Here is a 22,832-nt window from a genome sequence, read left to right as displayed (position 1 = left end):
GGTTGGAAGGGTGGCACCCCCCCCCCAAAATAATCCCCTTGCATTCTAGTAATTGCTTTCGAGATAAGAATTTGAGCTTTTTCTCAATAACAGTTATTTTTGTAACTGTTGTTGCTGTTGCTGCTGATGGTAACATGTTAGAAGTAATATTTTGTTTTACGTGTATAGCTAATGCTATCACCCTTGTGAATAAATAACTCACAGACGGGATGAGATTGCTGCCAGTCCCACATTTTTCATCAGCCAACTGGATTAAATATTGTGTACACAAACATTGTTACACATACATAGATATACAGAGAAAGGAGTGAGGAAACAGCATTTATAGATCTTCTGGTTATGCAATGGTTTATACAATAATATTTCCATATCCTAGTTTAAATCAATAGGAAAAAAATAAAACTTTCAGAATTTATTGTATTGTTGATTAAACTAAACAAATGCTATTAGCACATCTTAAACATATTTAATGAAGAAGTAGTCCCATAATTAAACCTTTGATTTTTTAAAAAAAATAATGTTTTAACTGCAATCTTATAATAATCCTTAAGATGTCTATTCAGAACTAAAGCCTGCATAAATCAAATGAAATTATGACTGAAGTAGTGCATATAGTAAACTCACTTATCTGAAAAAAGTCAAATACTATTTACTCAAATTGAGTAAATAGAGAAATGCATTATAAAATGTTTAAATTTGTTATATATAAGTAAATTGAAAACAAACTTTTTGACAACTTTTGATCATATATAATGTTGCTTGGGCTTTCCTCCTAATGTATGAAGCCATTGATTTTATTAATATTTATAGTGTGGATATTTTATTATTTTTAATGTTCTATATTGTCATCATTTTGTTTTAGGGATGTAGAAATATTTATAATAAAGTAATAAAATAAATAAATAAACAAACAAACAAATAAATAAACAAAAGTGAACTATAATAGCATTAAATGTCTACCACATTAATATCCAAATAAAATGATTGGGAAATAAATAATTGTTGACTAACATGAGGTGGATAATTTAGCCTCTGGGTTCATTTGCCATTAATTAGCATAGTTTTATATCAATATTTTTTGCTATCAGATATGCCGGTTTTAATTACTGGGAAATATCCTAACAAATTAGGCATACAAATTGGATGTACAACATACTTAATAGGGAGCACATAAGTATTTGCTTTAACAGGTGATCTTCCTCAATACAGTAAAATATGTTCTCTAGCAGCTGTTCCATAAATCACTATTCTCTGGTTTGAATGAATGATTTAATTTTCTTTGGATAATATATCCATGTTTATGATACGAGATTGATATATCAAACTTATGATATATTAGTTTTAATATGAAATATGCACCTTTTGCCAATTACATATTCTTTAGACAGATATCTAGTAAAAGATAATTTGACTGCTATATTTTTGAATTTGAAAATGATTGGCAACTAATAACACCCCTGTATACATTAATCATTCCTGCAAAAATACTTTTTCTGGCAGTTTCCTAGCAACAGAAAAGAAGTATAGCATTTTTTTTTCTCCTCAAGTACCAAAGTTTTATTTGGGTTGCCTTATAATCTAAAACATTTTTATGTTAATTCTCATTTGTAATAGTGAAACCACATTTACCATAATGAAGGTACATTAAGCCATGTACCATCCAATTGAAGCATCCTTACATATGAGGTGATAATTAACAGTTCTCCTACTTAGTAGCATGCTATCAACAGCTTAATCTTCTTATTAGGCAGTACTGATCTTTGAGAAAACAAGTAAGATGTAAAAGGGGTTGTTTAACATTAGATTACAGAGTGCATAACAATATGATAGAATAACATTACAGAAACACATGGATTATCTCATGAAGAATATGTAACTGCAATTAGTGTTTCTACCACAAGTACTTAGGATGTATTTTTTATTTTTTCAGAAAATCCTTTGAATGTTTTCTTCCTCATTTATTTTATATATATATATATATATAATTTTTATTTATTTTTCTTAGTCCAAGACATTGACCACCAGGTTCTCATACAATATTTATTTCTACAGAAAACTATAAATGTTGTCTGGGCTTCAAAAGGATTCTTAATAAAAAAAATAATGAAGAGCAGAAATCCAGTGATGTATTTTGAAATATTTTAGTAGATGGCAGAAATGGCAAAGTTAACTGCACTAGTTAGGGACAAGAATGTAAATAGTTTTGTGGTTACTCACTTCTGGACTTTCTGTGTGAAAGTGGGGGAATGAAATGTTTGCTTTGGGTTTTGACAATACTGTTATAGAAATGGCTAGTAATTACTATTTGGTATAACTAAAAAGTTGATACTATAACTTTATTATGTATCTCACTGCACTAAAAAAAGTATAAACTCATTGCTTCTTTCTTTTTTATTTACCTTTTCTATCCCCTTTCCTTTTCCTCTTTTTTTTTAAACCCATGAGGCAAATAGGACATGTAGGTTTTTAACCTGTGCTGCCTTTGTGCATTTATTCTGATGTGGAAATGGCAAATATTAGATTTGTTTGAAAATATTATTATAGGGTACAGGAATGCTATGTATTTTGTTTGACATTTGATTATGATATTACTGTTTGATTTCTGTATTTTATTCGTACTTTATTTTTATCTTCTAGATATGTATTTATTATAACTATGGATGATTAAAGCAGTCTTAGAGCCTTTGTGTGTGCAAATGAGAAAGTCACTTGTTAAAGTCAATTTTTAAAAATCCAAATGAATTAAGACTCACCTTAGCAACAAACCGAGGTTGCTCCATTTTTTTAATGTCATTGTCATAAAGAAATTGTGTCATCTTACAATTGTACATATGCAATTATTTTTACTATTTACTATTTTTATTTTGGTGATAACATTTATGGATGTTTATTTGTTTATTAATCAGTTCTATTTGTTGCCACTATTATAATATCACTTAAATTGTTTTAGTAGCGGTAGCTAGATACAATGCTATAATATCTCAACTTTCACTATCACTATTATTGGTATTACTGCTAATACTTACTGTGGTTTGGCACCATACACAATGTAACCCAGTCAATCCTTGGTAACATTTTATAGTTTTATGACATTTATCACATTTTGTTGGACAATTTCCTTCCACCCAAAAGTGATGCATAACCTAGAAAAAGACAAAAGGAAATTATTTTTACCCAATTTGTACCAAATAAACTACTGCCAGATAAAGAAATATTATGACGTTCAATAGTTAATGCACTGAAATAAACATCAGATCAATATCCAGATGTTAAAAGTGTTTAAAAACTAAAAAAAACAATACACCTTACTAAATAGTAAAGCTCTCACTTGCTTTCCACTATGTTTGAAGAAAACATTTTCCAGATAAAATTATTAATCCTGAGGATTTGCTATTTGTCTTTCCCAAAATGGGTCTCATGAATAACAGCTCCAAAAAAATGACCTTGAATATTTTTTTTAAAAAAAATAAACGGATTCTATACTTCAGCTATGCTGTAATGTTTAAAGTGTAAAAGAGTTAAGTAAGAACTGGGAAATTTGTGTATGTGCGCACCTGTATAAATGGGGCCATATGCACCCACACAGTGCTAGTGGCCTTGTTTGTGTAGGCGTGCAGGCACTAGCCACCGCTGCTAGCCCCGTGTGCATGCACAAATGGGCTGTGCAACTTGCATGATGCAAGCAGCCCCGTTTGTGTATGTGCACAGTGCTAGCTGCCACTAGCCCAAATGGGCTGTGTAATCCGTGCATGCACTAATGGCCCCGTTTGCGCAGATGTGCAGGTGCTAGCCACCATCTCTAGCCTTGCTGCATGCACAAATGGGTCCATGGGCACTAGACCGAGTGAGGTTGAGAGCCCATGGCCCAGTGGCCAGTAGCCGTGGCCCAATAGGGCCCATGACCCATAGGCTGGGACCCTGTTTTAGACAACATTGCTTCCCCAATAGCAGCAGAAAAGTATTTTTTTTTATTACAAAGTAGATACCATTGCAGCTTGTATTCTTTAATCTGTATTTTTCAGTAATGTTGAATATGTAATTCCTCAAAAAACATGCAAACTAGCAATTCTGGAAATTCCAATTCTAATGCCTTTAGAGGTCCATACTTTTAGATATTTATCAATTTGCTCAGATAAAAATACAAAATCTAGACTTGTATTTCAATATGCATGGGATATAAAGAAATCTCAAACTGGCTATCAGAACTACTCCTAGGAAGGCATCTAGAGCAAGAATGTCCAAGGGCATATCCAGATAGCTTCATTAAGTGTAACTGTCCATGCCATGAGCTGACATAAACATATGTTGAATGATCATTGCTGATCTCTTAAATTGAGGCTGGGGTTGCCCTTATTGATTTAGCATGCAACAACTTAATAAATGTAATTTGTGGATTTATTTTCTCTTCCATCAAACATCACTTGCTAATGAAGAAAACAATCACCAATGCTCTCCATAACATAAGGTAGCATACAAATTTGGCAATCATACGTAAGTATTTAGAATAACTGGCATGGTCACACAATCAAGTTGCCACACTATTAGATATCAAGTACATAGATTGTACTTGCATCTGGGCTAGTTCTGAATACAGGTTCAGAGTAATGATGAAATTCATGTCCAAAAATAGCAGGCTGAGAAGTCACGATTATGGAAAAGAAGAGCGCCACTACAACCAAGTTGTATAATAGAACAGGAGAAATGGCAGCACAAAGAACTAATTTCTGGAGTAGGCAAAAGGTTGTAGCCTTTGTCCTCCACCAGAATAATAAAATAGTAAAAAGCAGAAGCCACACAAAATTCCTTTATCAGCAGAAAAATGTAATGCAGTCACTGGTGACAGAGATGACAAATCTGGATTTTTTACCTAGTCAGTTGACTTTCTGTGCAGCAGAAGATAAGCTTTCAGAGTTCTGGTCTTATTTTTAAAACATGGGTCTTGTGCTCTCTTGAAGGAATGCTAAATTGTTGTATATAAGGAGGGAACTTACAAGTTCTAGCAAGCACTTCAAAAAGCACTGGTCAGATATTAAGCAGACAGATGCTCTGTAGAAGCCTGGCACCCAGCATCTCCTGCAGCCCAAACCAAATGCACATAGTGGTCAATGTCCAGAGACTGGAAGAGTAGAGTCATGAAGTTGAAAGTGACCAACAGAAACCAGATATACTCTAGCTCCTGAATGTAATCACATCATTGATGATGAAGTATGCTAAATAACATCTATAACAATTTTATGTCAGAAGAAGATTCAAAACAGTTTTTACCCAAGAAGAATAAAGGGCTTTTTTAAACTACCTCAACTGAGAGGTGGAGATGAGATGAAACATCATTATAAAAAAATGAATGCTGCTATATGTGACTGTCAGAGTTATGGAAGCATGAGAATTAACCCCAAATCTCCAGGAATGTTAAGTAATGAAATCATCATGGAATCTTCAATGACATTATGTATTAGATTACTGCAAAAGCTCATAGAGAATGTTATATAGCTACTTAAAAAGCTATCAAATCTATATTTGGCATACATAACTTATATATTCCTATACAAATATAACTTGCCATACATATATAAGTAAATTACAGTCGCAGGTGCCTTGAAAATATTGAATCAGCAACACAGAGATGACAAATCTGGATTTTTTCCCCCTAAATTTGACTGTCTGTTCAGCAGATTAGCTTTCAGAATTCTGGTCTTATTTTTAAAACATGAATCTTGTGCTCCTTTGAAGGAATGCTAAATTGTTATATATATATACAAGCACACAGATATAGAGAGGCATAGAAGAATTCTACAGATATGAATGCCAGCTTACATCAGTATTCTTTTTTGATTTCACATATGTTTTGATACAAGATGCTAATGCTCTTGAGACACATCGCTCATGGACAGTGTACTTGCAAACTAAAAGAAAAATGTAGTTATGAAAAGTTTTGCTAAATAAATATGAATTTTCAATGGCCTATTCACTACTCATTCTTCTACAGTTCATCTACAAAGAATTATATCCAGTTAACTCTAAAAGAGAAAAGACAGTCCAGTAAAGAAAATAACATATTAGCAGAGTTGGAAAAGAATCTCAGAGTACTCTTTAATAGCAACTTTTGATTAAATCAGCTTTCACTAAGCTGTTCACAATAATTCCTAAATCAAATCAAATAAATAGAAGAAATTTAATTGGCAAATGCCAAATGTTTTCCTGTCATCTGCCAAGATGAAGAAATCTATACTTTCTAAACTATAGGCATGAAAGCAGCTGGTACAACCGAATATGAAGGGCAATGAGTTTGTCTTTCTCTAAATGGCTAATTAGTCTTGTTTCCACATAGTAGTTTATTTCTTTATTTTTGATTTGTTGTCAATATCTTCATTTCAGAAAATTAATTGCAACTATTGCAAACTTTACTATTTTTAAAGAAACACATTTTCCATTCTGATAATATTCAGATTTGATTTCACAAAACATCAGCATTATATTTTTGAATTGATGAAAGTTAAGATTGATGTGTCTCTGTAACAAAGGTTTAATACTATATTTTACAAAGAGTAATGAAGTTATAGCAACTAATTTTGTTTCAGGGGAATCATTGCCTTATTAATGAAGAACCAACCTAAATTAAAATAATAAAATAACATAAGATAATAAAATATATCTTCCTATTTACAAATGTTGCTGCCTTTTTCTTCAACTGAAGAAACTAAGGCAGCAGGAAGAGTGTCCAGTCTTTAAATGGTCTACTCAGTCACCCCGACTCTACCCGAATTAAGGAACTATAGAGTTATAAAAAGAAAAAAAAAACTAAGGAAAGGCTTTACAATCAAACCTAATACTATAGAGAGTTATTAATCAATAGCCAAAAGAAAGCAATAGCTGATGGTCAGAGAAGGAGATGCTTAAATTCTCCAGAACTTTTTGCTCACCACAGTATAATAAAATTTCTACCAATATCTCAGAAATAATAAATTTACTATTTTATCTGGTAATAAAGAATCAGAAGATGCCCATAGTTGGGTGGAAGGTACTTAATAGTACCTTTTGAAAATTTTAATTTTTAAAAATTTAACACAACATCAAACAGGAAGATGAAAACAGAGAAAGAATATAATATTTTGTTCAACCTCTTTCCTTCCTCTAGTTGCATTCTAAAGTGGATAAGACTGAAGAAGGGCAATTCTTCAAGTGTCTGTATTCAAGCAAATTTGCCTGTGAAGCTGCATTTTAAATTGGTGCCATTGCTTCTAAGAATAGATGCATTTTTATCTATATCTGTACCAAAGAAGAAACTCTGTCTTTTTCATGTTTCATCAGGGGAATGGCATGGAGAGCATAAGAAATAAAGTTATCACTAAAATAAATAAAAAAATAAAAAAAATGCTAAATGATGGAAGTAAGTGCCATAGAAAACTATGAGCTATGTGAGATAACGGACAGATTATGCTGAGTTTTTATATTAATTTCATATACTATATTATCTTAATGGCAAAACACTGAAATGAATCAAAGCTACCTCACCTGTCCACTATTAATAAGCATTAAAACCTGCCTTTCTTTCAATGAGAATTTAAGAGGAGATTTAGAATTAGGTTATATATGTCATTGGCTTTCTGGTATGCCCAGTTAACAGAAAGATTTTGAAATTGGTAAGATGGAATTTGTTGTGGAATAGGGTACAAATGATGATCATATTATTGCTAGAATCTAAAAAAATCTTACTAAAATGGAAATAGGATGAACAAGTAAAGGCAGTATGATCTGGGTAAATTTTTGATACAATATATTTTTCGGAAATGTTACCAAAAGTAGGCACATTTTTAATCTTTTGTGGATATGTAAGAAAGCTAGAGTATATTGGGATCAAATCAGTGGTGGGATTCAGCCAGTTTGCACCAGTTCGGCAGAACCAGTAGCTAATTTTTTGTTGGCCAGGCCTAGAATGGACTTCCGGAAGTGACATCCACCAGAGAACCGGTTGTTCACATATTTGAATCCCACCACTGGACCAAATATGAATTCTGATTCTGAAGATTTTAAAGATAAACGTATGACTGAAACCAGAGCCTTTCCTTTGGGGGTTAATGGATAAACAGATTGGGAGATGTTATAGAAATTTGTTTTTATATGTGATAAATAAATAAATAAAACAGTTAGATTTGCTGTGCAAAGGTGAGAGGATTTACAAAAGCCTAAATTGGACAAATGGATAATTATGATGGAATTGACAGAGATGGAAAAATTGACAGCTTCCAGGACTGATCAATTTTAATTTTACTTGGAAATCTCTTTTGGACTTTTTTGCAAGAAACTGAGAAAAATTAAACTTTGATTTTGGTATTTGATTATTAGAATTACATGGAGTTATAAAGTAACGTAGTCTATTTTTAATTTTAGTTGCTTGTATTTTTATCTATATCTGTACCAAAGAAAGCTGGAAGTTATTTCTTTTCTTCTTGTTTTACTTTTTCTTTCTGCATCTTTATTTTGCTTTTTGTCTAATCTTCACTTTTTTCTATCTTCTTTTTCTTTGCTTATTTAATTTTGTTCATGTTGTTGAAACTTAATAAATTGTAAATATAAAAAGTAGCATTAAAAGAGGACTAGAAGATGTATGTTGTTTTAATTTTCTAATAGACTATAATGTGCCTGTAAGCAGAACCTGGTTCAAGAGCCATTTACAGTACTAAGATATACAGCATTTGGTCCTGGAGTTTGAGTACCAGAACTGAACTGAGCTCACAGACTATTCATGCAATAATTTGCACTAATGAAATTGTGGAAGCTACCTTCATTTCAGAAGTAATTAAGAATAAAAGGAAAGCTATTTTGTCAGTGCTGCTATTAATTCAATTAACGTCAGAAACGTTTCTTCTGCCCATCTTTGCATTTAAAGATCAGGGAATGAATCATGATGGGATGGAGAGAATAAGAAATAAACTTATTGCTTAAAACAAAATAAATAAATAACAAAGCTAAATGAGGGACCAAAAAAGAAGAAGACTGGAAATAAAGAAATACAATATAAGGTAAAACAAATCCTGGCAGATGACTTACTTAAAATCTGATCTGAGCACTTTAACAAATACAGATATTATTTGTTAAGTTCCACAAAATAAGGCAATGGCTGCAACTTGCAGAATTTTGATTTCGAGCTCGGCAGTAATATCTAAATGCTAAAATATACCAAGTAAGAGATATTGGTTTTAGTCCTCTACGTAGCATGATACAGGACCTTCTTTTTAAAAGGCAGAATCAACTCTACTCTGGCAGAGTCAAACTTAACTGTAAGCCTTCTCCCATATAGTTTGCTGAATATGACCTCTAGACTCATTAATATATTTTTCCCATATGTGTGTGTGTGTGTGTGTGTGTGTGTGTGTGTGTGTGTGTGTATTTGTTACATCCACACAAATCAATATATTGTAATTGTTTTATCTGTTTTATTGATGTGCTATACTGGATATTTACAAAGGGTGTGAACAACTGCACACACAAATTTGGGCAGCACCCAAATACAATATTTATCTGCACTTTCTCATTTAAGGCTACTCACAATGGTCTAATCTAAAAGCTCTTGATCCAAAAATCCCTGTGCCCCTATCAATCATTTTGTCCAGATAACATTCAGAATTAACCAGGATGCATACTCACACGAATAAGAGAGACCCTGTTTGCCTAATCCTATGAGCATATTCAAACAGAGATTACAGTAGGCAGGCTTGTTAAAGTGTTTTAGTCTCCATACATGCTGCCCATCATCCTTCACATTCTGCAGAACACATAAAAAGAAATGGATTTCATTTAATGGCATAAACAGAAAAATCTTTAAGTGCCAATAAAAATTGAAATTGACTCAAGAATATAAAAGACAATCTGCTTCTTCATTTATTAATTTTCAAGTGATTACAACATAATTTTTCCAAACAGACATGTAGAGATATGATAGCAAAATGGGAGACGTGGGGGAGGTGGAGCTAAAAACTCTAAATTTTTTTAGAATTGTTAATAAAATGATTTGCCCAGGTAACATGCACACAACCATATCCCAAAAGATAGACTATATGTTTAGGGTTTATTCGGCTACAGCTACAAATTCAAGGCCCCCCTTCTGCATAGGGCTTTTTTGGGGGGGAAACCCACATTATTTTAGTATTGCCTTTTATCTTTTCCATAAGTTATGAATGAATAATGATGAATATTTAATAAAAATAAAATTGTCACATTTTTACTTAAATAAAACTAAGTTCAATAAACAAAAAGTCAAGAAGACAAGACTTTCATAATAAAGTATTTGTTTATTAAACTGAACTTGAATTAATTGAGGAAGGTGTCAGAACCCTCAATTATTAATCCCTTATATTCTCTGTGTTTAAGCTGTTTGAGTTCTGCCATTATCCTATGGGGGGAGGGGAAGACCAGGGGGCTGTAGTGCAGATGGAATGTTTCCTCTGTCTGCTTTGATGTATCCTCTTTGGGGTGTGAAAGGAATGCCTTGGGGCCATCTGCCTTATCTCAGTGTGGAGGGAGGAAACAGAGAAGACCTAACAACCTTGAGAGAGGCGCCTTATTGGTTCGTTTCCCACAGCTCAATGATACCTATGGATTGGCCTATTTGAACTGGCCGGATGGACAGTTGGGATGGGGTTATGATTTTACCTATTCATTCAGGTGGGAAGTCCTGAGATCCTGCCTAACATTCCTGCTGTCTGTATCTGCCAATAAAAGTTCCTTTTGAAATGATACAAGTTTCAAGAGTTCTGCTTTCTTGGTAGGGAAACGGAGGCAGGTCCTTACAGAAAGTGTATTTATACATAACTATTAAGTGTTGCTATTTATTCAAAAGAATGACCACTATACATGAACAGAACATATGGACCAATCTAGTTGGCATAAAATACAATATATTCATTTAGAAGATAGTGTACTAGACTTCTGGTCAAGGTATTACTCAAGGGACAATGGTCTCTAGAACTGCTTACAGGGACTTTTTTCAACCAGATCTTTTTTTAAAAAAAAAACAACAACCTTGTGTTTTTACATACATTCTGGAATTTAAAATTATTATTTTATATAACATTGTATTATTTTAATATAATAAAATGCCATCTTTAACCCTAGCATGTCTTATCCCATGTCAGTGTGGGTCTTCACTACATATATATTTTCTTTATAAATTCACTTGAATAAAATTTTAAAATCATTTGCCCTGATCATTATTAAGGTCAAGTGCTTTAGAACAGGGGTCCCCAACCCCCGGTCCATGCACTGGTACCGGCCAGCAACCAGTCCATACAAAATAGCAAAGCCCCATCTGTGGGATGAATGCAGCACACAAAACCACGCACTCTCCAGTCCATGGAAAAACCTTTCTCCAAGGAACTGGTCCCTGGTGCCCAAAATGTAGGGATCTCTGCTTTAGAGAAATGAATGTTCCACAGCTAAGAAAATGGAAGCACTTTCACTTTGCTATGTTTACGTACTGAAATAAAAGAAACAATGCAATTGTTAATGAAACTAGAATATAGACTGAAGGTTAATATTGGCAACATATAGTAATGAATAATTTTGGAAAATCAATGAGTCCTAACAAATTATGGAATTTAACATTTTATAGATAACACTGGCTTTATCAAATCTAGGATTCAGCAAAGAGATTATTTTACAAGTAGAAAAAATATGCTAATGATGTTAAAGAGTGATTCAATAGTTCCCTATTAATTTTTAAATGTATTTACATTATAAAAACAATATGAAGGAATACATTTCTATATGCTTTAGATTTAACTATATATGAAAACATTGAGTTAGATCCATATCATTATTATATTAAACTCTTTTTTCTTCAGATTTAGTTCACTTTATTGCCCACATGTTCAATCTTTTTAAACTTTTTTTAAAATATATTTTGTTATATAGATTTTGTATTCTACTATTTCACCAAAAATGTTGCTTTACTATAATATAAATTTTAGTTATGTATCAACTTTTAAAAAAAAATGTTTACAGACAATCCCAGATTAAAAATAGGTTTCATTCCTAAGTCTGTCTTTAACTCATATTTGTATGTAATTTGGAACTGGTATTTAAAAATGGATTGCTTATTATTAAAAATGGCAGACTGCATTTTATTTCTTTGAGCTAATGAAGTTCTGAAACTATACATTGATTTCAAGAACTGCTAAAAACCACTATAAGTAGGCTGTATATTTAAAAGGCACAGCTTCAGCTGTTCATGAAAATATTGTACAACTTTAGTCATTTATTGCTCAAGGAAGGAGAATTTTCGGTGATAGAAAGCCCATTGGTGTGTAGTGGAGTGCCCCAGGACTCTGTTCTGGGCCCAGTGCTCTTCAATATCTTCATCAACGATTTGAATGAGGGGATAGATGGGAACATCAAATTTGCAGATGACACCAAGCTGGCAGGAATAGCCAACACTCCAGAAGATAGGCTTAAGATACAGGAGGATCTGGACAAATTTGAACACTGGGTGCTATCTAACAAAATGAAATTCAGTGGTGAAAAAAGCAAGGTTCTACATTTAGGCAAGAAAAACCAAATGTACAGGTATAGTATAGGGGATAGCTTGCTCAATAGTAGTAACTGTGAGAGGGATCTCGGAGTCCTAGTGGACAATCACTTAAATATGAGCCAGCAGTGTGCTGCAGCTGCCAAAAAAGCCAACACAGTGCTGGGCTGCATTAACAGAGGGATAGAATCAAGATCATGTGAAGCATTAATACCATTTTACAATGCCTTGGTAAGGCCATACTTGGAATACTGCATCCAGTTTTGGTCACCACGATGTAAAAAAGATGTTGAGACTCTAGAAAGAATACAGAGAAGAGCAACAAAGATGATTAGGAGACTGGAGGCTAAAACATGTAAGAAACGGTTGCTGGAATTGGGTATATCTAGTTTAACGAAGAGAAGGACAAGGGGGGACATGATAGCAATGCTTCCAATATCTCAGGGGCTGCCAGAAAGAAGGACTCAAGCTATTTTCCAAAGTGCCTGAAGGCAAGACAAGAAGCAACGGATGGAAACTAATCAAGGAGAGAAGCAACCTAGAACTAAGGAGAAACTTCCTGACAGTTAGAACAATTAACCAGTGGAACAATCTACCTCAAGAAGGGTGAATGCTCCAACTCTGGAAGTTTTTAAGAAGAGACTGGACAGTCATTTGTTCAAAATGGTATAGGGTTTCCTGCCTGAGCAGGGGATTGGACTAGATGACCTCCAAGGTCCCTTCCAACTTTTATTATTATTGTTGTTGTTGTTATTATTATTATTATTGATCATCACACAGTCAGCCAGATGTTCAGACTGGATTTGGCATTTTGTCTACCTATTGAGTCCTTACCAAGGACCTGGGATAAGCAGATGTGGATGTTTGATGGTATTACAGATATCGTCGCAAGATGGAAGCAGTTCCTAGTAAGGCCGCCTTTTGCAATTGACTAATGGCAAATTTGTCAATGTCAATGATGTTCAAGTGGTGCTCCAGTTGTTTTGGGATTGCACCCAAGGCACCTATTTCTATTGGTACTACCCTTGTTTGCTTTTGCCACAATCTTTCTATTTCTATTTGTAAGTTTTTGTATTTTGTTATCTTCTCCAGTTCTTTCTCGTCTATTCTGCTGTTTCCAGGCACTGCCACGTTCACTATCCAGACTTTTTTGTCTTTCTTATCAACAATTGTTAAGTCTGGGGTGTAATGTTGCAGGTGCTTGTCTGTTTGAATTCTGAAGTCCCAGAGCAGTTTAATTTTATCATTTTCTATGACTTTCTCTATTTTATGATCCCACCAGTTCTTGCTTACAGGCAAATGATATTTCTTGCAGATCTTCCAATGCACCATTGTTGCTACTTTGTCATGCCGCTGCTTGTAGTCAGTCTGTGTGATCTTCTTGCAGCAGCTTACAGGTGGTCCATTGTTTCTTCAGCTTCTTTGCATAGGCGGCATTTACTGTCTGTTGCTGTCTTCTTAATTTTGACTTTATATGCATTTATCCTTAAGGCTTGGTCTTGTGCAGCCAGAATTAGTCCCTTGGTCTCTTTCTTCAATTTTCCTGTTCTTAGCCATTGCCAGGTCTTTTTATTATCTGCTTTCCCAGCTATTTTTTTTTAATGTACTGGCCGTGTAGTGCTTTGTCTTCCCATGCCTCTATTCTGTTCTTCATTTGGTCTTTCTTGTAGGCCAGTTTGATCTCTCCAGTAGTCAGTAAGCCTTCCTGACATACTAATTTCAGTGCATCTTCATCACTGTCCTTCAGATATTCTTCCAAAGCCATTTTTTTCTTCTTCAACCATCTGATATACTTGCAGCATTCCACACCCACCTATTTCCCTTTGTAGATAAAGTCTGTCAATGTCACTGCGTGGATGAAGGGCATGATTTCTTGTCATTATTTTTCTGCTCTTCCTATCCATTGCTTTTAGTTCTGCTTGAGTCCAGTCCACTATTCCAGCTGTGTATCTAATGACTGGAATTGCCCAGATGTTGATTGCCTTTATGGTATTTCATCCATTGAGTTTGAACTTTAAGATCTTCTTCACTCTCTTGATGTATTCACCTCTAATCTTTTTCTTGACTTCAGTATGCTTGATGTTGTCAGCTTGAAGGATACCCAAGTATTTGTAGTAATCTTCCTCATCCAGACTCTTAATGTTATTTTTGTGGGGCATCTTGATTCCTTCAGTTTTCACTATTTTTCCTTGTTTGATAGTAAGTGTGGTACATTTGTCCAAGCCAAACTCCACTGCAATATCTTGGCTATATATACGGACAGTGTTGAGCAGCGATTCTATTTCAGATGATGTTTTTCCATACAGTTTCAGATCATCCATGTAAAGAAGGTGGGATAGTCTGGCAGATGTTTTTGATGTTTGATAGCCATGTCCTGAGTTATTCAGTATTGTTGACAGAGGAAACAGTGCAATAACAAATAGTAATGGTGACAATGAATCTCCCTGAAAATTCCTCTCTTGATATTAACCTCTCCCAGTCCCTCGACATTGATCTGCAACTGTGTCTTCCATTGTGCCATTGACCTTTCAACAAATTTTCTGATGTTTCTACTGACTCCTGTTATTTCTAGGCACTTGATTATCCAGTCATGTGGCAGAGAGTCAAATGCCTTTTTGTAGTCAACCCATTCCACATTCAGGTTAGTCTTCCTTTTCTTGCAGTTTTCCAAGATCATTTTGTTTATTAGCAGTTGATCTTTTGTTCCTCTGCTATTGGGACGGTTTCCTTTCTGCTCTGGTGGAAAGAGATTGTTTTCAACTAGATGCTGTTGTACTGGATTTTTCATTATTAGGTAGGTTTTCCCAGTTGTTAGCCACTTTTCAATTTTTCCTCCTTGTAGTATATTGTCAAACTGTTGGCAATGGGTGGGTGTATAACAGTTAGATGTTTCAACCAAAACCCATGCAGTTGTTGTTGTTGTTGTTATTATTATTATTATTTTGCCTTTCTTAACCCAGAGATTGTAATCTGCCAAATGCCAATACTATATTATGGATTTTATATTATAATATAATTTTATATTATAAGATATTATAAGAACATATTCTGTTTAGTTCCTTCCGGATGGAAATAGTTTTACTTGTTACTTGTTAAGCTTACTGGAAATGTGCTTGAGCCAAACTACTACACTAAAACATTTAATTCATAGCCAATTGACAAGGATTTGAAAGTATTCTTGGTAGCAAAAATGTTTTGTTCCTCAAAAATATAACACTGGGATCATGCAATCAGTTATTTCCATATCTGAGTGTTCAATCTCTGAATACATATTTGGACACTGGAACATTATATACTAAAGTTAATGGTTGAGTTATATTTTCCTTTTTCAGTTTAAAGAAATAGTTAAGACTGTTTATACAACTTATTCATTTAACTCAACAGAAACCCTGCAAAGTGCATTCATAAAAATATAATCAACTCTCAATTTAATTTAATACAATTTATTTGATTTGGTATGGCTCCCCACTCCAGAAGACTCTGAGTGGCTTACAAAATCCAAAACAATTAAAACTGTTAAAATCCACATACACAACTTTGTAACATGTTACAAAGTACAAGTCACCTTCTTTTTTTCAACTTTGAAAAAAAGGTAAATAGTAGCAGGATCTTCTTTACTTGCTTTAAGAGATGAGCAGACTGAACCTCAGGGCGGGACTAAACATGTCATCAGTTTAGAGTCATTGTGTTTCCACAAGAAGCCCCAGTCCAGCTTTCCGTGAATTCCATTGGCTCTTATCTATCAATTTGGCTTGACTGTTGCAGGTCAAAATCTTGTGTAGGTAGCATGTATCAGGTGCAAGTAACTCATGCTTTGAACTCAACTCCTTTTCCTGTTACTTGCACCTGATACTGGTACATGGTACATGTGGGTACCACTCTGCAGATTGTAATAGGTGTTTTGGAACATCTGATAGTGTTCCTATGCAAATAAACTTGGGGATATTGATATCAATGGGATTCAGATGTTTGTATATGTCTCTTTGTTATGTGTGGCCGTGAGTGTGCATAAAATACTGTTTCAATTCTGTAAACAGGGTACTTTATTATATTGTATGAAAATTGCTAAGAAGGTTTTACTATCATGCTTTACATTTAGTATTATTTCAAATAAAAGAACAAGTTGTTTTAGGTTATTAAAACTAAATCTTAATATTATACAATAATATATATATATGTATATATATATAGGTCTTTGGTTATTCGCGAAAACCTCAGAAAACATGTATGTGTGTGTGTGTGTGTGTGTGTGTGTATATACACATATATGTGTGTGTGTGTATTCTAGGTTATACACGTGTTAGCATATTATTTTTATTACATCTTCCTCTAAAAGAATTGCAGATGGTCCCTCTTGTGGAAAACCCAAAGAATAGCAATGAAGCAATATATTCTGATTAAGCAATTTTTGTCTATTTTGTTCAAAGAGAGAGTTTGGTCATTAGCTTTCGTACCCTATTAATTTTAACTTTTTTATTGATGTTTCCTAGTTTTCCAAAAAAGAATACTGATGAGAATAAAAGTAATTAGTTATAGATTGAATATTGGCTTCACCACTGCCTCCCTCCCAATTAAAATTTTGTGAATAAATGAAGTTGTAATAAATATCTTGTCTGGACAAACTCTGTGGTCTTTGATTCTTCACACTTTTAGAATATCTGTGGAAAATCTTCATCACAGAATTTCAAACTGGAATAAAAAGCACATACTGCTAACATTTTTCAATACTAAACAAGCAGTGTTCATAATATTTACTATATAATATATAAGCCTTAGGTATTGAACATGTAGACAATACACTGCTTTAAATATATTTCCTGCCAATTGAAGTAGGACTCTCCATTATTCTAGCCAAATTTATAATCTAACAAAGCAGTGTTGATTGAGTGTTCCATAGGGAATGCACATTGACAATCATTGTGGCATTAATCTTGCTTAACTAGACCATTCTCTATGGACCAATTCAGCTGATTTTTTAATATATATTTCGGCCTAAATTTCCATAAGTATTTTTTTTCTTTTTAAAGAGTCATCTGTTTAAAGGTTCATTTGGTTGATTATAAGGTAACATCACTAATGTATTTCTTACAGCTTTTGAAATAACACTTTATTATAGCAAAATACTGCTGCAATTCAACTCTGACATCTAGTGGAGAAAAGGTAGTGGAGAAAGCTCAGTTGAAATTCCAAACATATTCACTCCCAAAATTACTGCGCTTTTTAAAAAGCTATATATTCTTTTTTTACCAAACTAAAATTGATTTTCACATAGACATGTTTAAGAAATAAATTAATAAGGAAATAGGCAGCTCAGAAGGATTCTGAAATATACACAGAGAGACATAAATAAGTCCAGCTCAGTGTCACAAACACATACATTATTATTTCATCAACTCTCAAACAAATTTGGGTGGATTAAAACAAACAAAAAAGCCTACTTATTAGAAGAAAATACAACAGATCAGAAGAAACAAAAATTGTTCTAAAAGTGCTATAGAAATTGAATAAATGAATGAATTAATTAATGAAACCAAGTGCAAATTACAACACTAAAGTCAAACTAAAAGACCCAAAAGAACATTATGAACCAGCAGCAGCTTCTGGGTGGCTTTCAAGGGCAGCAAAGTACAGTGCATTACAGTAATCCAAACATGAGATGACAAGTCATGTATCTGTATCTGAAGGTTCTCCTGTTCAAAAAGGGTACAACATGTGAACAAGATGTACCTATCTTGGCCACAGCTTCTACCTGCTCACTTGACTTGCCAGGGTTTCAAAGGTGTAACTGTATTTCGTTTGCATATTTATGTTTAACCAGAGCGGCATGGTGGCTTAATGGTGAAGACGCTTGCCTCCCATTTGGAAGGTTAAGAGTTCAATCCTAGGTAATGGCAAATGTTTGTTTCCTAGGACGCAAAGAAAAAATATCTCTTGCAAACTCTGTGTGGCATAGGAAGGCCAGTAAATGCTCAGATTCATCCAGTCACTCCAACTCTACCCTAAATTAAGGGATTACAAAGATGTAAAAAGAGAGTTTTTTATTTATGTTAAACCAGCCAATGATGTCATCCAATGGTTTCCTGCGGATGTTCATCAGATTGGGAAAGAATGTGGAATAGTTTTCCAGAACTACTAGTTCCAGCCTTGTCTGGCTCTCTCAATTTGACCCATCCACCAGAGTCCAACTCAAGGATAATTCAAATGATATTATTTTGTTCACTTATATCCTGCCTTTATCGTTTTTACAAACAACTCAAGGGGCAAATATATCCAGCACATCTTCCTCCTCCTATTTTCCCCATAACAACAACCTGTGAAGTGAATTGGATGAAAGAGAATAACTGCCCCAGAGTCACCCAGCTGGCTTTCCCAGCAAAGGCAGGACTTGAACTTACAGTCTCTTGCTTTCTAGTTTGGTGTCTTAACCATTAGAATAAACTGGCCTTCAAATTGGCATAAAAATCATCCCATACAAGATCACTTGGTCCAAACCATATAGCCTCATTCTATGGCAGGCATGTCAAACTCGCGATGTCACGTGATGTCGCGGCAATGGGGTGGGTGCAGTTTCAGCATGATATGTCCGGCCCACGGGCCGGCAGTTTGACATACCTGCTCTATGGCATGTGAAATTCAATGACTGTTCTTACCCAATACATTAGGCTTAGTGTAGTGTCAGCAGTGAAGAAGACCTTGCATGAGTTAGGAAGTGTAACCAGCTTTTTAAGAATATTGAATACTAATAGAGATTTAGTATCTCCAATATCTCCAGAAACCATATGGAATCAACAGTAACCTAGGTGGGCATTTCTAATGGTCTTATTTCTAACCAAAATCTACAGCAGTTGCATTCTCCAATACACAGCTGCCACACATATTTCATATACAGTAAAAAGCATCACTTCTGAGAAATGCCTTTCTACTATTATTTTATCCAGCAAGAATGCCCATTGTCAAATTGATTAGCCTTCATAATCCATTGACATTATTTCAAGCAAAGAACTATAAACTGGCTGGAGCCCATTAAGATTTTGCAGTGTGGAAGCCTTAGTAAATAAAGTAATATCATTTTCAAAAGAAACATATTTTATCTCAATAATTTCAAATTGTCTAGAATGTAAATTGTGTTTTTCTACTAGCAAGTAACACCCAATATATTTGACTATGTAAATAAATTGAGTTCATATATTGGCAATCTCACAAAAAATTGAAGAATTTATATTTGTATAAGGAAGCTTGTAAGGATTTATTTAGTAAATATGAGGAAAAATGAATATAATTAAGTTTGTGAATTTTGATCTGTGTGTTTTCTATTGACATTTATTAATAGCATAGTAGGAAAAATATGACAGTAGTTGCATTATGTAAATATGATTTAGTTAATTAATCAATTAAATGCAATTGTATTGAATTTTAATTTTATTCTACATCCTAATTGCAGTAGTAAATGTGGCATATCAGTGCAATTATAATAATTCTTACTATTATTATCAGTTAATTTTGCAGCTGTTCTGCAGACAGATTTTCCATTTATTTCAGTATGAGCTTTGCCTGCTGAGAAACTGGAAAAGTACAAACAAAAAAGAATAATTAAAGGGCTATGAGAATAAAAGGTTGTATCTGCTTTTTTTAATTTAAACCACTAATAATATATATGCCTCTATTTATATAGTTTATATATCTCAAAAATGAGATGCATTGAAATATATATATATGTTTTCTGAGGTTTTCGCAGGTATTTGTATGTAGGTCTTTGGTTGTTCGGGTTTTCTCCCACGTAAAATTGGAAGTGTCTTGGCAACGTTTCGACGAAGTCTCATTCGTCATCTTCAGGCTGGTGCTTTCAGCTTCGTGCTTTGAGCAGCAATGTGTGGTCTTAGCTGTTTCTTCCTTTTAACTGCCAGTGGGGGTATGAACTGATTGGGTGGGAGCTTGGCTGTGTTCTGATTGGGTGGAGGTGTGTTCTGAATGGTTAGGGGCTTGGCTGTGCTCTGATTGGCTGGGGGAGTGTTCTGTTTGGTTGTGCTCAGGTTAGTCTGAGTTGCAGAGGGGTTTAAGATTTTGGGCTGCCTTGCTATTTTTTGGCTTCTCGTTCGTGGTTGTGTCTCCTCTTCATGGAGGGTGTCAGTTTGCTTCATGTATGGATTGGAGGGGTTTAAAGTGGCTAATGATGCAGCTGTGGTCTGGCTTCTGGTTTGTGGTCGTGCCTCGTCATCGGTGTGGCTTTGGGTTTGTTTTTTGCGTGGATGTGTGGTGGTGACCTCCTGTGTGGTTTTTGTGAGTGTGGGTCTGGTATCATTTTTTGTGTTAGGGAGTCGTTTGTCAATAAGGGCGGGTTTCCAAATGGCTGGTAGGCGGGAGGTATCATCTCGCTTGTTCATGCTGTGTGGGCGTTTTTCTATCTCGATGGCTTCTCTGATTATTCTGTTATTAAAATGTTCACTTTTGGCAATGGTTCTGGTATTTTTAAAGTCAATTTCATGTCCTGTGGCTTTAAGGTGTTGGACCAGGGAAGATGTTGGTTCCTCTTTTTTGACTGAGTTCAGACCACCCTCAAGACAGATACACACACCAACAAACTCCGAAGACTACAAGAACGCCAGAAACAAACCCCTCCTCCCTCACAGCCACACATGAAACAAACAGTGCATAACATCTCAGATAGGATCCTCACCAAAGCCGAAACCAATGTCCTTTCCAAAGGATTCAACTTTGCAGTCGCTCCCAAACACATCCCCACTGAAACCATTATATGTGGAGTTGAAACCAGCCTGACCAAAATCAACCCCGATGACGCCAACAGAATCAGACTCGAAATCACCAACATCCTCTGCACCAGCAAGCCACCCAAAAGCAACTTACCCAAAGAGGAACAGACAGCACTACGTAACCTGAAAGAAGACACCAGCATAATAATCCTACCAGCAGACAAGGGCAACGCCACGGTGGTTATGAACACATCTGACTACCAAACCAAATTAACCAACCTACTCCAAGACTCCACATACAAACCCCTAAATACAGATCCCACCACCTACCTGGAAAAAACCACCAGATCCAAAATAAAAGCCTCCCCCATTAGCGAAGAGATCCAGCAAAGAATCATTCCCAGAGAGAAATCATCCAGATGCCCCAAACTCTATGGTCTCCCCAAGATACACAAAGAAGGAACCCCACTCAGACCTATAGTCAGCTCCATAGGCTCACCTCTACAAAACCTAGCCAAATTTCTCGCCAAACAACTACAGCCCTATGCAGAATCCATCACCTCACACGTAAAAAACTCATTCCAGTTTATAGAGATCATAAAGAAACAAAGCTTACAGCCCAGCGACCTACTAGTGAGCTTCGATGTCATATCCCTCTTCACCCAAGTGCCTATCAAAGAAGCCTTGACAGCTATTCAAAACAAATATAACCCCCCCAAACACATCTTAGATCTGACCAACCACTGCCTATCCAACACATACTTCATCTATAATGGACAAAAATACAAACAAACAGAAGGAGCACCCATGGGATCACCCCTCTCACCTGTCATTGCCAACCTCTACATGGAACACTTTGAAACCCAAGCTCTAGAAAAATCGGATCACAAACCCAAACTCTGGCTCAGATACGTAGACGACACCTTCATAATCTGGCCACATGGGAAAGAAAAACTGGACAACTTCCTCACACACCTCAACAGCCTACACCCCAAAATACAGTTCACCATGGAAACAGAAACTAACAACCAACTTCCCTTCCTGGATGTTTTAGTCTACAAAAAATCCAATGGCTCCCTAGGACACACCATCTACCAGAAGAAAACACACACAAACCGCTATCTGCACGCTCTCTCACACCACCACCCAGCACAGATCAACTCTGTAGCCAAGACACTCATCTCCAGAACAAAACGCTTAGCTGACGAACAACACCTAAAACCCGAACTACACACTCTCACCAATGTACTAACATCCAATGGATTCCATAGAAATAAGATTACAAACCTAATCCAAAAAGAAACCCCCACTAAAATCCAAGACAAAGAACAAGAAAACGGCAAAGCCCTCCTCCCATACATAAAAGGCACCACAGACAGAATCAGTAAGATCCTCCATAAACACAACATCAAAACAGCATTCTGCACAAACAGAAAAATATCCACCATCCTTAGAAACCCCAAAGATAAAATTGAATTAGAAAATCAAGGAGTATACGAAATCCCATGCACCACTTGTCCCACCACATACATGGACAAACCAACAGAAGAATAAGTGCACGCATTGAAGAACATAAGAACTCAGTCAAAAAAGAGGAACCA

The 22,832-nt window shown here is 35.0% G+C and overlaps 1 pseudogene; it reads right to left on the bottom strand.

The window, feature by feature from the left end:
* LOC120317731 overlaps positions 1-22,832 on the bottom strand; it is a 167,031-nt pseudogene that overhangs the window by 8,280 nt on the left and 135,919 nt on the right.

The sequence above is a fragment of the Crotalus tigris genome, unplaced genomic scaffold, assembly GCF_016545835.1.
Source record: "Crotalus tigris isolate CLP2741 ecotype Arizona unplaced genomic scaffold, ASM1654583v1 scf7180000019798.211333, whole genome shotgun sequence".
Lineage (NCBI taxonomy): Eukaryota > Metazoa > Chordata > Lepidosauria > Squamata > Viperidae > Crotalus > Crotalus tigris.
Note: the sequence above shows the minus strand (reverse complement) of the source record. Positions and strands in the feature narration are given on the sequence as shown.